Here is a 15,076-nt window from a genome sequence, read left to right as displayed (position 1 = left end):
TGTGAGTAAATTCTTCAAAAAAATCTTTTCTATGAGTCATGTGGCAAGTTGCTCCTGAATCAAGAAACCAATCATTTTTCCAAGAAGCAAGTGAAGCATTAAATAAATCTTCATTTTCTCCAATATTACATTGTGCCACAATATAATGAGCGGATTGAGGTGTTTTACCTTTGTTTGTGTCATTAGTTTTACCTTTGGGTTGGTTTCTTTGCTGCTCAATTTTGTCCCAAGGTAACTTGCATGTGGAGGCATCATGTGATCCATTTCTTTTGCATCGTATGTAGTGCAAATCTGACTTTTCTCCTTGAGAGTGTCTACCCCCTGCTTCTAAAATATCTTCCTCTTCCTCTTTGACCACCTCTTCCTCTAGAAGAATCTTGGGCAAGATTCTTTTCTTTATGAGAAAGGCACATAGCCTCTTCAGAAGATTCAGGGGTTGTCTTCTTTCCAAAAGCTTTCTCTCTTTCAGCAAATTTTTTCACGAGAGTCAAAGGTAATATCTTTGAGATTTCCATTTGCTTGCAATGACTCAAGATAATTGGAGTAAGTAGGATAAAGTGCCTTGAAAAAAGTGATAAGAGGAATATCCAATTCAACCTTAGTGGCTTTGATATCATGCATTATAGATTTTACTTCGAATGCAAAATCAAGAGGATCATTATTTTGTAATTCAAGAGTGAAGAGTTTAATCATGAGTTGAACAACTTCAAGTGCAGAATGTGAGTCATAGAGTTATTTCAGCTTTTGTAAGGCTTCGAAAGTAGTTGAAAATGGTGAAATATGGTGACCCACCTCTTCACTTACAGATGCTGCAATTAATGCATAAGTTTTGTTGTTCTTATTTTCCCAAATGGAAAACTCTTTGTCTGAGGTAGGCTATTCAGGCTCTTTGTCTCTGTCTCCAACACATACTCCTTTCCACAACTCATTGAAAATGAGGGTGTGTTTTATCATCTGGGACCACTCGGGATGGTTATCCTTGCTAGTGAGAACTATTCCCACAATAGATTTGATTGAATGCATTGTAAGATCTTAGTGCTGTAAAAATACTTCCGCTGGAAAAAAAAATGCATTTTTTGATGTAAAAAATTGCACTGTAGTAGCAATATTCTGAATTCTTATGAAAACTAAGAAACAAGCTGCACATATAGGAGTTTCTAAGGCTTCTTTTGGAAAACAATAAATAATATCAGACAACCAAGTTCCAATCCATTTGGAGCACAACCAACATTTAGGCACACCAACACTGCAACAAATACTAATCCATTTATCCTGAGGCCTTTTGGGAACACGACATGGATCACAACCTTTGAAATATTCACACCATATATCAAAATGCAGTCAACACATATCTGCCTTTTCAACCATGGGTAGTGCACATAATTCAATACGACACTTCATATAATTCAAGATCAAAGACAGGAGAATGCGCTATAAAAAATATACGACCCTTCATACTATCAACTTTCTGATTACCCTCTACCATTAACTGAATTCCATTTGGTGCGCAGATTAGCAGTTCAATGTTTGGCGCCACTAGTTTCTTCCGTTCCAACAAAAGGCACCTTTAATTGTTACACACAGGATGCGGTAACACAGTGCGGAGTGGCTGCGAATGGGAGCGGTAACATTTTTTTTTTGGTTCTTTACCGCATAGAATTACACATGAACAAACTTTCTAATATGTATTAATAGTCACAAAACTAAAAACACATTGCAAAAACAGTGAGAGTCGATCACTTGAGAATTTAAAACAAAAGGCCGCCTACAAAGTAGCTAGATGCATCCATCTGCACATAAGAATTTGATTTTATCAATGCTCTGAATCCATGCTCACTCCATCTCCACGAGGACTCCACGCTCACCGCATCTCCACCTGACTGCATACGGGAAGGAAGTTAAGGGGAGAGGCCGAGGGGCCGAGGTCGATACCACTACAATGGAATAGAACCACCGCGCTTCCACTACGCTAGATTAAGCTTTTGGTTTGAAAGGTGTGCATTCATATCCCACAGCTGTCACTAGATGTGCGAGTGTCCACTACGTTTCCAATGCCTTTCCAGCGATACCACCAAGTAGTATTCAATGCAATACCACTGAGTGGGCCGACTATTCAGTGGGAATATAAAACACATATGACAGTGGGTTCAGGCCTCAGGAGCATGGCAGAGGTGTGAGTTTTGCAAAATAGGCAAAACATAGGCAGGAAACTGACACCAGGAGTTACACCAATCCCGATGATCAGGTGTCAACAATAGCTAACCAGCAAGGATAAAGGTGTTGAACCTCAAAATGAAAGATTCAATGCAACCACTGTCATAGTTAAACCCCCTTAAATGGTATTCTTACTAAATCCTCACGTGAAATTTCCTTTCACAAAGCATTCATCAGGGTGTAAACAGTGGATAGCAAGAGTTCATTGTTGACGTTTCAGCACACTCAAGTTATCATGGCGACAATAGTGGTTTCCAGTAGTCCACTGCCTGCTTTTCAGAATACTCTAGTTGTTGAAATGGTAATTTAAACTGCTACAGAATTTACTACAGAAAACCGCCAGACTTCCCTGCACCGCTTTTGTTGAATGGTGGTATTTTTGCAAGGGGCAGCGATCACAATCATCAACTGACACGTGGGCACAAGCACTGTTCCAAAACCACCATCCCCCGACGCATAAAGCTCGGTTGAAAGGGACCTTCGGGGAATTGCAAACAGTCGTCCGATTAACTTTGGGGCAGATCTACAGTTCTGGTAGTGGCACATTTTTTTTGTAAGGACCATCGTATGACTACCAAGGCGGTATGAGAAATCAATTTACCACCATGAATGTACTTAATATAAACTTACAGCGGTCAGTAATCGTAGGTAAAATATTTAATTTTATTGTTTTTTTTTTATTTTCATGGGTGTAGTTTTGTTTTATGTTGCCCGTTGACTATGTAATATGTTTTTTTTGTTGTTCTGGTGTGTGTAATGGGTAACGGGAAAAACTCGCCACAGCGAATGTAAGAAAATTTTTAGAGCAGTGAGAATATGTAATGCCATAGGTCAAGACGTAGCAGCGTGAAAGAATGAAGAAGATTTTACACATAGCAGTGTAAATCTTTGCAGTAAAAGACAATGTTATTTATTTTTTAAGCAGAGACAAAGTATTTTTTTTTTTACACGGCAATGTAATAAAATTTGCAAGGAGAGATAGAGTGAAATATCTTTGCTAGAACTGAAGCTTTCTTGTGTAATCCCTCTGGAAGAGGAAGACATCTTTGTAACAACAATATTTTTAATGATACACGTCTTTTTATGTGTGTTCTAAAATTCTATCTTCAACAAACAAATTTTTAGTTTCTTGGGTTAAAACAGAACATTTTTCTCTATTCATCTTTGTTTGGAATTATCAGAAATTCCGATCATGGTATCAGAGCTTATGCAGTCTCATTGAAGGTGTCAAAGAAGCTGAAGGAAGGATTTATTGCTGCAGCAGCTTCTCCAGCAGAGTGAAGACTCAGTCAAGGTATTTCTCAAGTTATTTTTTTGTGTTACTTTTGAGGATAGTCAGTCATTTTAAATACAAAGTCAAGTATTTTGAAGCATAGTTAAGAGTGCAAGAATGGCTAGAGCTAGCACTAGCATGGATATCTGTAATACCCAGCTCCCACAATTTAATGGGAAAAACTATGACTATTGGGCAATAACTAGGAGAGATTTGCTTGCTTCCCAAGACTTATGGGAATTTGTTGAGGATGGTTTTAAAAGACCAGCAGATGAAAATGAGTTTAATATATAACTCCGGCAGAGAAAGATCTGTTGAAGAGAAATAAGAAGATGGATTCTAAAACCATCTACTTTTTGTATCAAGCAGTGCATGAGAGTGTGTTTCCAAGGATGGCAGCAGCTAAGAGATCCAAAGAAGCATGGGAAACTCTCAAGATAGCCTATCAAGGCATGGCTAACATAAAGACAACAAAACTACAGTTGCTGAGGAGAGATTTTGAGACTCTCTGCATGAAGGAGTTAGAAAATATTGACTCATTCTTCACACATGTGATTGGTCTGGATACACAGATAAGGTCTCATGGAGAGATTCTTGAAGAAAGAAGGATTGTGGAGAAACTATTGAGGATCCTACCCTCAAAGTTTGATGTGATTGTCACCACCATAGAAGAGACAAAGGATCTCTCAAACTTCTTAGTTGAGGAACTACATGCATCATTGTTAACACATGAGCAGAGATTGAGTAGAAATGAAAACTCATCTCTAGAACATACCTTTAAGACCCAGATGTCCTTTGGAAGAAGAAGAGGTCAAGGAAAAGGAAACAAGAGAGGAAGAGGTAGAAGCCAAGACAGAAGTGGAAGAAATAATCCAGCAAATACTCAAAGAAGAGGCAACAATCCCAATCAGAACCAAGGCCAAGGCAGCAGACAACAAAGTGGACAACATCATGCTCAAGGAAAAAGGTATGATAAATCCAATCTCCAATGTCACTATTGTAAAAAATATGGGCATTATACAAATGAATGTAGGAAGAAACAACATGATATGAGTAATAGAACTAGTGCAAATTTCACTAGAGAAAATATTAGCCAAATTAAATTGTTTTTAGCCTGTAATATGGCTGAAGAAAAGAGTGAAGATGTATGGTTTCTAGGCTCTGGTTGCAGTAACCATATGACAGGAAACATAGCCTTGTTTTCTATGTTAGATTAGAGTATGAAGTCACAAGTCACACTAGGGAGTGATAATAAAGTTTCTGTTACGGGAAAAGGAGAAGTAAATGTCTTAACAAAGAAAGGTGAAAAGAAAACCATAACAGACGTTTAGTATGTTCCTGGAATGAAATGTAACCTCTTAAGTATTGGAGAGATTGTTCAAAACGGGTACAATGTTTCCTTTGTGGATGATGTATGGACCATCATGGATAAAACACCTAGCAAACAATGTATTGCTAAAGTGAAGATGACAATGAATAGGATGTTCCCTCTCAGAATGAATGCAAATTTAAAAAATAAAGAGGAAATAGCAGCAATGACACAAGAGGCTTTCCAAAGCGAACCAAAGGATGAAAATTGGTTGTGGCACTTGAGATTTGGACATCTCAACTTTGGAGGTCTTAACTTGTTGAATAGGAAAGGAATGGTAAGGGGATTACCATTGATAGAGAAACCATACAGCCTTTGTGAAGGTTGTATGTTGGGGAAGCAACACAAAGAAAATTTTCCATCTGGGAAAAGCATAAGGGCAAAAGCACCCTTAGAGATTGTCCACTCAGATTTATGTGGACCGATGCAAACTCCATCACTTGTAGACAACCACTATATTCTAACATTTATTGATGATAATATAAAAACTTGGTTTTATTTCCTGAAGAACAAAAGCGAAGTGTTTGAAAGATTTTGCAATTTCAAAGCACTTGTAGAAAACCAAAGCGGACTGCATATCAAAGTTCTAAGAACTGATAGAGGATGAGAGTATATCTCCAAAGAATTTCTACATTTTTGTAGAGAAAATGGAATTCATAAGCAGTTTACCACTAGGTACACTCTGCAGCTGGAGTTTCCAAAAGGAAGAATAGGACAATCATAGATATGGTGATGAGTATGTTAAAGGCAAAGCATTTTCCAAATGCTTATTGGGATGAAGTTGTACACTGTGCAACATACATTTCAATAGATTCCCTACAAAATCAGTCATGAACAGAGTGCTGGAAAAAGCATGGAGTGGGACAAAACAAGGAGTCACCCACATGAAAGTTTTTGGATGTGTGGCTTATGCACACATTCCAGACCAACTAAGGTAGAAGTTGGATAGCAAAGGGGAAAAATGTATTTTCATTGGATACAGTGAGGAATCCAAAGCCTATAGGTTGTATAACCCATCCACCAAGAAGCTTATTGTGAGTAGAGATGTTCAGTTCATTGAGGAGGAATCTTGGGATGGAAGCATAGAGAGAATAGTGAATGTTAAAAACTCTTTGGCTCATCATGAAGATGATGAGGAGATGACTGAAATATATCCCCAAATAGCAGCACCAACACAAGGATAGCAAGGGACACCCTTGAGGAGAAATGAAAGTGCTCCTCCAAGCACACCACAAGGAGGAAATTCAAGTGCTTCTTCAAGCACTTGTACACCAAATGAAAGAGGTAGGAAGTTCAGAAAGTTAAGTGATATTTATGAACAAGAGGCAGCAAATGAAGGTATGAGCTCTTTATTTTCTTTATATTGTCATGTTGATGAACCTGTTCATTTCGAAGAAGTAATTAAAGATAGGAAATGGATAGAAGCTATGGATGAGGAGATCAATGCCATAGAAAGAAACAAGACATGGGATTTAGTTGAAATACCAAAAGAAAAAGAAGTCATTGGAGTTAAATGGGTTTACAAGACCAAAAGTAATGCTGAAGGTAAAATAGGAAGGCACACGGAAAGACTAGTTGTCAAAGGATATAAGCAGTAGCATGGGAGAGACTATGAGGAAACTTTTTCACCAATTGCAAGAATGGAAATAGTGAGAGCAGTGTTTTCCATAGCAACAAAAAACTAGTGGAAAGTTTACCAAATGGACGTGATGTCAACATTCCTAAATGGAGTGTTAAAGGAAGAGGTTTACATTGAACAACCTCTAGGCTATGAAAAGAAAGGCCAAGAACACAAAGTGTGCAGATTGAAGAAAGCTCGTTATGGGCTGAAGCAAGCACCAAGAGCGTGGTACAGTAGGATAGATTCCTATCTACTGGAAAATGGATTTGAAAAGTGTGAGGGAGAACCCACCCTCTACATCAAAGAAAAGGATTATAAATTACTAATTGTTGTGTTATATGTTGATGATGTTATTTTCATAGGTAATGATGATTACCTTATTGAAAATTTCAAAATAGTCATGAAAGAAGAATTTGAAATGACTGACATGGGTTTGCTGAGATACTTCTTAGGAATAGAAGTAGAAAAAAATGGAAATGGGTTTTTTTATCTCAGAAGCGAAATATGTTAATGAAGTGTTGGAAAGATTTAATATGCAGGAGAGCAAGGCAGCAATCACTCCCACAGTGATGGAATTAAAACTCAGCAAAGAGGACAACAACAAGGATTTTGATCCTAGTTTATACAAGAGCATAGTTGGCAGCCTCATGTTTTTGACTGCAACTAGGCCAGATATATTGTATGTTGTTAGTTTAATTTTTGGATTCATGGAGAGGCCAAAAGAACCACATTGGCATGCAACAAAAGGGATTCTGAGTTATGTTAAAGGTACTAAAAGGTTTGGAATTTTGCATACTACTTCAAAATGTTCAGATTTAATTGGATACACTCATATTTATTGAGCTGGAAGTGTAGATGATTGGAAAAGCTCATCCGGTTATGTTTTTCACATGGGTTCAGGAGCCATTTCATGGGCTTCTAAAAAACAACCTATTGTAGCATTGTCTACGGCAGAGGCAAAATATGTGGCAGCTACAGCAGCATCGTGTCAAGCAATTTGGATGAGAAGGATGTTAAGGAGCTTATGCCAAGAACAAGCTAAAGCAACTGTGATTTTTTGTGACAATATCTCAGCTATTTCATTATCCAAGAATGTTGTGTTTCATAAGAGAACGAAACACATTGACACAAAGTTTCATTACATCAAGGAATTGGTAAATGATGGAGAAATTGTTTTACAACACTGCAGAACTCAGGAGCAGGTTGTAGAAATTTTGATCAAACCATTGGGGTAGAAGAGCTTTGAATTTTTGAGAAAATGTCTAGGTATGACTAATAACCCAGTAGTTGAAATTAAAGGGGAGTGTTGAAATGGTAATTTAAACTGTCGCGACATTTATTGCAGAAAAATGCCAGACTTCCCCGCACTGCTTTTGTTGCAGAGAAAATTTTAAGAACCCCCCCTAAATTTATAAATATAATAAATGGGGGAATCTCCATGGTATATAGGAAAAATGGAAGGCAATTTTATCAATAATCTAATATGTATATATAATTTTTTGGCGAATCTCTCACCAGGCATGGCGAATATTTTACTCAATTATAAAATCTTGTAAGATCTTGGCGAGTCTTTCACTAAATAATAAAACTTTGTAAAGTCCTAGTGAATCTTAGCATAGGCTACATGCTGTTTTAATTCCCCCATTTAAATAGGCTACATTCCATGTGAATACCATGGGTCAATACCATGTGCCATTTTGGTGAATACCATGGGTCAATACCATGTGCCATTTTTATTTTTATTAATTTTAATATTAGGGTTAATAATGGTTTTTTGCATGGTATTAATAACAATGTAGTCCATGGTATTTGTCCCATAGTATTTTGGCCATAGGTTTCACCTAAATATAACCCAGTTTTTGAGTGTTCGTAAATATAAGGTGACTTATGGAGTAAATATAAAAAATGTTTTATTTGTTTACCATATCTTTCGTTTATTTATATTTTTATTAATTTACCATACCTCTTTTACAAATATGGTATTTGTCCCATAGGATTCACTTAAATAAAACCTCTTTCTTGAGCCTCCATAAATAGAACGAGGGTTATGGACTAAATATAAAAAGAGGTTTTATTTATTTACGATACATCTAGTTTATTTATATTTTTATTTATTTACCATACCGTTTGAGTAAGTATTAAAACACGTTTTATCTATTTACCATACCTCCACTTTACTTATATTTTTATTTGTTTACACCGTTACATGTATATAAGGTGACTTATGGAGTAAATATAAAAAATGTTTTATTTATTTCCCATACCTCACATTTATTTATATTTTTATTAATTTACCATACCTCTTTTATAAATATGGTATTTGGCCCATAGGATTCACTTAAATAAAACCTATTCTTGAAAATGGGCGAATGGATTTACTTAAATAAAACCTATTCTTGAAAATGGGCGAATGGAAGGTTGTAAGTCCTAATTTCAAGGGATAAATTTACCTTTTTTACCCTCTCCCTTAAAATAAGGTGGGCTATTTGAGGTGATTTGTAAAAATGTACTATGATACAAAATATTCGCCCACTAAAAATTTAAAAACCCTTAGTTTCGCCAAACGGCAAACATTCGCCCCAAAAATTATCCTTGTTTTGTTGAATGGTGGTATTTTTCCAAGGGGTAGTGATCACAATCATCAACTGACATGTGGGCACAAGCACTGTTCCAAAACCACCACCCCCCAGCGCGTAAAACTCCATTGAAAGGGACCTCTGGGGAATTGCAAACAATCGTCCGATTAACTTTGGCGCAGATCTACGGTTCTGGTAGCGACACATTTTTTTTTGAAGGACCATCGTATGACTGCCAAGGCAGTATGAGAAATCAATTTACCGCCATGAATGTAATTAATATAAACTTACGGCGGTGAGTAAACGTATGTAAAATATTTAATTTTATTGTTTTTTTTTTTTTTTTCACGGGTGTAGTTTTGTTTTATGTTGCCTGTTGACTATGTAATATGTTTTTTTGTTGTTCTGGTGTGTGTAATGGGTAATGGGAAAAACTCGCTGCAATGAATGTAAGAAATTTTTTACAGCAGTGAGAATATGTAATGCAATAGGTCAAAACGCAGCAGCGTGAAAGAATGAAGAAAATTTTACACACAGTAGTGTAAATCTTTGCAGTAAAAGACAGTGTTAATTTTTTTTAAAGCAGAGATAGAGTATTTTTTTTTACACAGTAGTGTAAGAAATTTGCAAGGAGGGACAGAGTGAAATTTATTTTTTGGAATTGAAGCGTTCTTGTGTAATCCCTCTAGAAGAAGAAGACATCTTTGTAACAACAATATTTTTAGTGAATACAAGTCTTTTTTTGTGTGTTCTAAAACTATGTCTTCAGCAAAAAAAAAATTAGTTTCCTGGGTTAAAACAGAGCATTTTTCTCTATTCATCTTTGTTTGGAATTATCAGAAATTCCCATCATGGAATCGGAGCTTGTCCACACGCTTTGAAGGTGCCAAAGAAGCTGAAGGAAGGATTAATTACTTCAGCAGCTTCTCCAGCAGAGTGAAGACTAAGTCAAGGTATTTCTCAAGTTAGTTTTTTGTGTTACTTTTGAGGATAGTCAGTCATTTTAAATACACAGTCAAGTATTTTGAAGCATAGTTAAGAGTGCAAGAATGGCTTGAGCCAGCACTACCATGGGTATCTGTAATAACCAACTCCCACAATTTAATGGGAAAAACGATGACTATTGGGCAATAACTATGAGAGCTTTGCTTGCATCCAAAGACTTATGGGAATTTGTTGAGGATGGTTTTGAAGAACCAACAGATGAAAATGAGTTTAATAACTTAACTCATGAAGAGAAACATCTGTTGAAGAGCAATAAAAAGAAGGATTCTAAGGCCCTCTACCTTTTGTATCAAGCAGTGAATGAGAGTGTGTTTCCAAGGATAGCAGCAGCTAAGAGATCCAAAGAAGCATGGGAAACTCTCAAGATACCCTATCAAGGCATGGAGAAAGTAAAGACAACAAAACTACAGTTGGTGAGGAGAGATTTTGAGACTCTCTACATGAAGGAGTCAGATAATATTGACTCATTCTTCACACATGTGATTGGTCTGGTGACACAGATAAGGTCTCATGGAGAGATTCTTGAAGAAAGGAGGATTGTGGAGAAACTATTGAGGATCCTACCCTCAAGGTTTGATGTGATTGTCACCACCATAGAAGAGACAAAGGATCTCTCAAACTTTTCAGTTGATCAACTACATGCATCACTGATAACACATGAGCAGAGATTGAGTAGAAATGAAAACTCATCTCTAGAAAATTCCTTTAAGACCCGATGTCCTTTGGAAGAGGAAGAGGTCAAGGCAGAGGAAACAAGAGAGGAAGAGGCAGAAGCCAAGACAGAAGTGGAAGAAACAGTCCAGCAAATGCTCAAGGAAGAGGCAGCAATCCAAATCAAAACCAAGGCCAAGGAAACAACCAACAAAGTGGACAATGTCATGCTCAAAGACAAAGGTATGATAAATCCAATGTCCAATGTCACTATTGTAAAAAATATAGGCATTACGCAAATGAATGTAGGAAGAAGCAGCATGATATGAGTAATAGAACTAGTGCAAATTTCACTAGAGAAAATATCAGCCAAAATAATTTGTTTTTAGCCTGTAATATGGTTGAAGAAAAGAGTGAAGATGTATGGTTTCTAGACTCTGGTTGCAGTAACCATATGATAGGAAACACAGCCCTATTTTTTATGTTAGATCAGGGTGTGAAGTCACAAGTCACACCAGGGACTGATAATAAAGTTTCTGTTATGGGAAAATGAGAAGTAAATGTCTTAACAAAGAAAGGTGAAAAGAAAACCATAGCTATTATGTTCATGGAATGAAATGTAACCTCTTAAGTATTGGACAACTTATTCAAAAGGGGTACAATGTTTTCTTTGTGGATGATGTATGCCCCATCATGGATAAAACACCCAACAAACAATGTATTGCTGAAGTGAAGATGACAAGGAATAGGATGTTCCCTCTCAGAATGAAGGCAGATTTAGGAAATAAAGAAGAAATAACAGCAGTGACACAAGAGGCTTTCGAAAGCGAACCAAAGGATGAAAATTGGTTGTGGAACTTGAGATTTGGACATCTCAACTTTGGAGGTCTTAACTTGTTGAATAGAAAAAGAATGGTAAGGGGATTACCAATTTACCATTGATAGAGAAACAAGACAGCCTTTGTGAAGGTTGTATCTTAAGGAAACAACACAGAGAAAGTTTTCCATCTGGGAAAAGCATAAGGGCAAAAGCACCCTTAGAGATTGTCCACTCATATTTATGTGGACAGATGCAAACTCCATCACTTGTAGGCAACCACTATATTCTAACATTTATTGATGATTTTACTAGAAAAACTTGGGTTTATTTCCTGAAGAAAAAAAGCGAAGTGTTTGAAATATTTTGCAATTTCAAAGCACTTGTAGAAAACCAAAGCGGGTTGCGTATCAAAGTTCTAAGAACTGATAGAGGAGGTGAGTATATCTCCAAATAATTTCTATGTTTTTGTAGAGAAAATGGAATTCATAAGCAGTTTACCACTAGGTACACTCTGCAGCAAAATGGAGTTGCCGAAAGGAAGAATAGGACAATCATGGATATGGGGAGGATTATGTTAAAGGCAAAGCATTTGCCAAATGATTATTGGGATGAAGCTGTACACTATGCAGTGTACATTTTGAATAGATTCCCTACAAAAGCAATCATGAATAGAGTGCCGAAAGAAGCATGGAGTGGGACAAAGCAAGGAGTCACCCACATGGATTTTTTTGGATGTGTGGCTTATGCACACATTCCAGACCAACTAAGGAAGAAGTTGGACAACAAAGGGGAGAAATGTATTTTCATTGGATATAGTGAGCAATCCAAAGCCTATAGGTTGTATAACCCATCTACCAAGAAGCTTATGTGAGTAGATATGTTTAGTTCATTGAGGAGGAAGCTTGGGATGGAAGCATAGAGAAAACAATGAATGTTAAAAACTCTTTCGCTCATGATGAAGATGATGAGGAGATGGCTGAAATACATCCCCAAATAGCAGCACTAGCACAAGGATAGCAAGGGACACCCTTGAGGAGAAATGAAAGTGCTACTCCAAGCACACCACAAGGAGGAAATTCAAGTGCTTCTTCAAGCACTTGTACACCAAATGAAAGAGGTAAGAAGTTCAAAAATTTAAGTGACATTTATGAACAAGAGGCAGCAAATAAAGCTATGAACTCTTTGTTTGCTTTATATTGTCATGTTTATGACCCTGTTCATTTCGAAGAAGTAATTAAATATAGGAAATGGATAGAAGCTATGGATGAGGAGATCAATCCCATAGAAAGAAACAAGACATGGGGTTTAGTTGAACTACCAAAAGGAAAAGAAGTCATTGGATTTAAATGGGTCTACAAGACCAAGAGTAATGTTGAAGGCAAAATAGGAAGACATGAGGCAAGATTGGTTGTCAAAGGATATAAGCAGCAGCATGGGAGAGACTACGAGGAAAATTTTGCACCAGTTGCAAGAATGGAAACAGTGAGAGCAGTGCTGTCCATAGCAGCATAAAACAAGTGGAAAGTTTACCAAATGGATGTGAAGTCAGCATTCCTAAATGGAGTGTTAAAGGAAGAGGTTTACATTGAACAACCTCTAGGCTATGAAAAGAAAGGCCAAGAGCACAAAGTGTGCAGATTGAAGAAAGCTCTTTATGGGCTGAAGCAAGCACCAAGAGCGTGGTACAGTAGGATAGATTGTTATCTAGTGGAAAATGGAGTTGAAAAGTGTGAGGGAGAACTCACCCTCTACATCAAAGAAAAGCATGGTAAATCACTAATTGTTGTGTTATATGTTGATGATGTTATTTTCACAGGTAATGATGATTACCTTATTGAAAATTTCAAAATAGTCATGAAAGAAGAATTTGAAATGACTGACGTGGGTTTGCTGAGATACTTCTTAGGAAAGGAAGTAGAACAAAATGGAAATGGGATTTTTATCTCACAAGTGAAATATGTTAATGAAGTGTTGGAAAGATTTAATATGCAGTATAGTAAGCCAGCAATCACTCCCACAGTGATGAGATTAAAACTCAGCAAAGAGGACAACAACAAGGATTTTGATCCTAGTTTGTACAAGAGCATAGTTGGCAGCTCATGTATTTGACTGCAACTAGGCTGGATATAATGTATGTTGTTAGTTTAATTTCCAGATTCATGGAGAGGCCAAAAGAAAGACATTGGTAGGCAACAAAAAGGATTTTGAGGTATGTTAAAGGTACTAAAAGGTTTGGCATTTTATATACTACTTCAGAATGTTCAGATTTAATTGGATATACTGATAGTGATTGGGCTGGAAGTGTAGATGATCGGAAAAGCACATCTGGTTATGCTTTTCACATGGGTTCAGGAGCCATTTCACGGGCTTCTAAAAAATAGCATATTGTAGCATTGTCTATAGCAGAGGCAGAATATGTGGCAGCTACAGCAGCAGCGTGTCAAGCAATTTGGATGAGAAGGATGTTAACGAACTTATGCCAAGAACAAGCTAAAGCAACTATGATTTTTTGTGAAAATAGCTCAGCTATTGCATTATCCAAGAATGAAGTGTTTTATAAGAGAACAAAACACATTGAAAGAAAGTTTCATTACATCAGGGAATTGGTACATGATGGAGAAATTGTTTTACAACACTGCAGAACTCAGGAGTAGGTTGCAGACATTCTGACCAAACCATTGGGGTGGAAGAGTTTTAAATTTTTGAGAAAATTTATGGGTATGACTGATAGCCCAGCAGCTGAAATTAAAGGGGAGTGTTGAAATGGTAATTTAAACTGCTGTGGCATTTATTGCAGAAAACCGTCAGATTTCACCGCACCACTTTTGTTGAATGGTGGTATTTTTCCAAGGGGCAATGATCACAATCATCAACTGACACGTGGGCACAAGCACTGTTCCAAAACCACCATCCCCCGGCACATAAATCTTGGTTGAAAGGGACCTCCGGGGAATTGCAAACAGTCGTCCGATTAACTTTGGGGCACATCTACGGTTCTGGTAGCGGCACATTTTTTTTGCAACGACCATCGTATGACTGCCAAGGCCGTATGAGAAATCAATTTACCACCATAAATGTAATTAATATAAACTTACAACGGTCAGTAAACGTAGGTAAAATATTTAATTTTATTGTTTTTTTTTTTTTTTTTCACGGGTGTAGTTTCGTTTTATGTTGCCCGTTGACTATGTAATATGATTTTTTTGTTGCTCTGGTGTGTGTAATGGGTAATGGGAAAACTCGCTACAGTGAATGTAAGAAAATTTTTATAGCAATGAGAATATGTAAATGCAATAGGTCAAGACGCAACAGCATGAAAGAATGAAGAAAATTTTACACACAGCAGCTTAAATCTTTGCAGTAAAAGACAATGTTAATTTTTTTTTTAAGCAGAGACAGAGTATTTTTTTTTACACAGCAGTGTAAGAAATTTGCAAGGAGAGACATAGTGAAATTTATTTTCTGGAACTGAAGCGTTCTTGTGTAATCCCTCTCGAAGAGGAAGACATCTTTGTAACAACAACATTTTTAATGAATACAAGTCTTT

This window comes from Pinus tabuliformis, chromosome 6 (genome assembly GCF_031772625.1).
Source record: "Pinus tabuliformis cultivar Carrire ecotype Pingquan chromosome 6, CPIR1, whole genome shotgun sequence".
Lineage (NCBI taxonomy): Eukaryota > Viridiplantae > Streptophyta > Pinopsida > Pinales > Pinaceae > Pinus > Pinus tabuliformis.
This window is presented reverse-complemented; position numbering follows the sequence as displayed.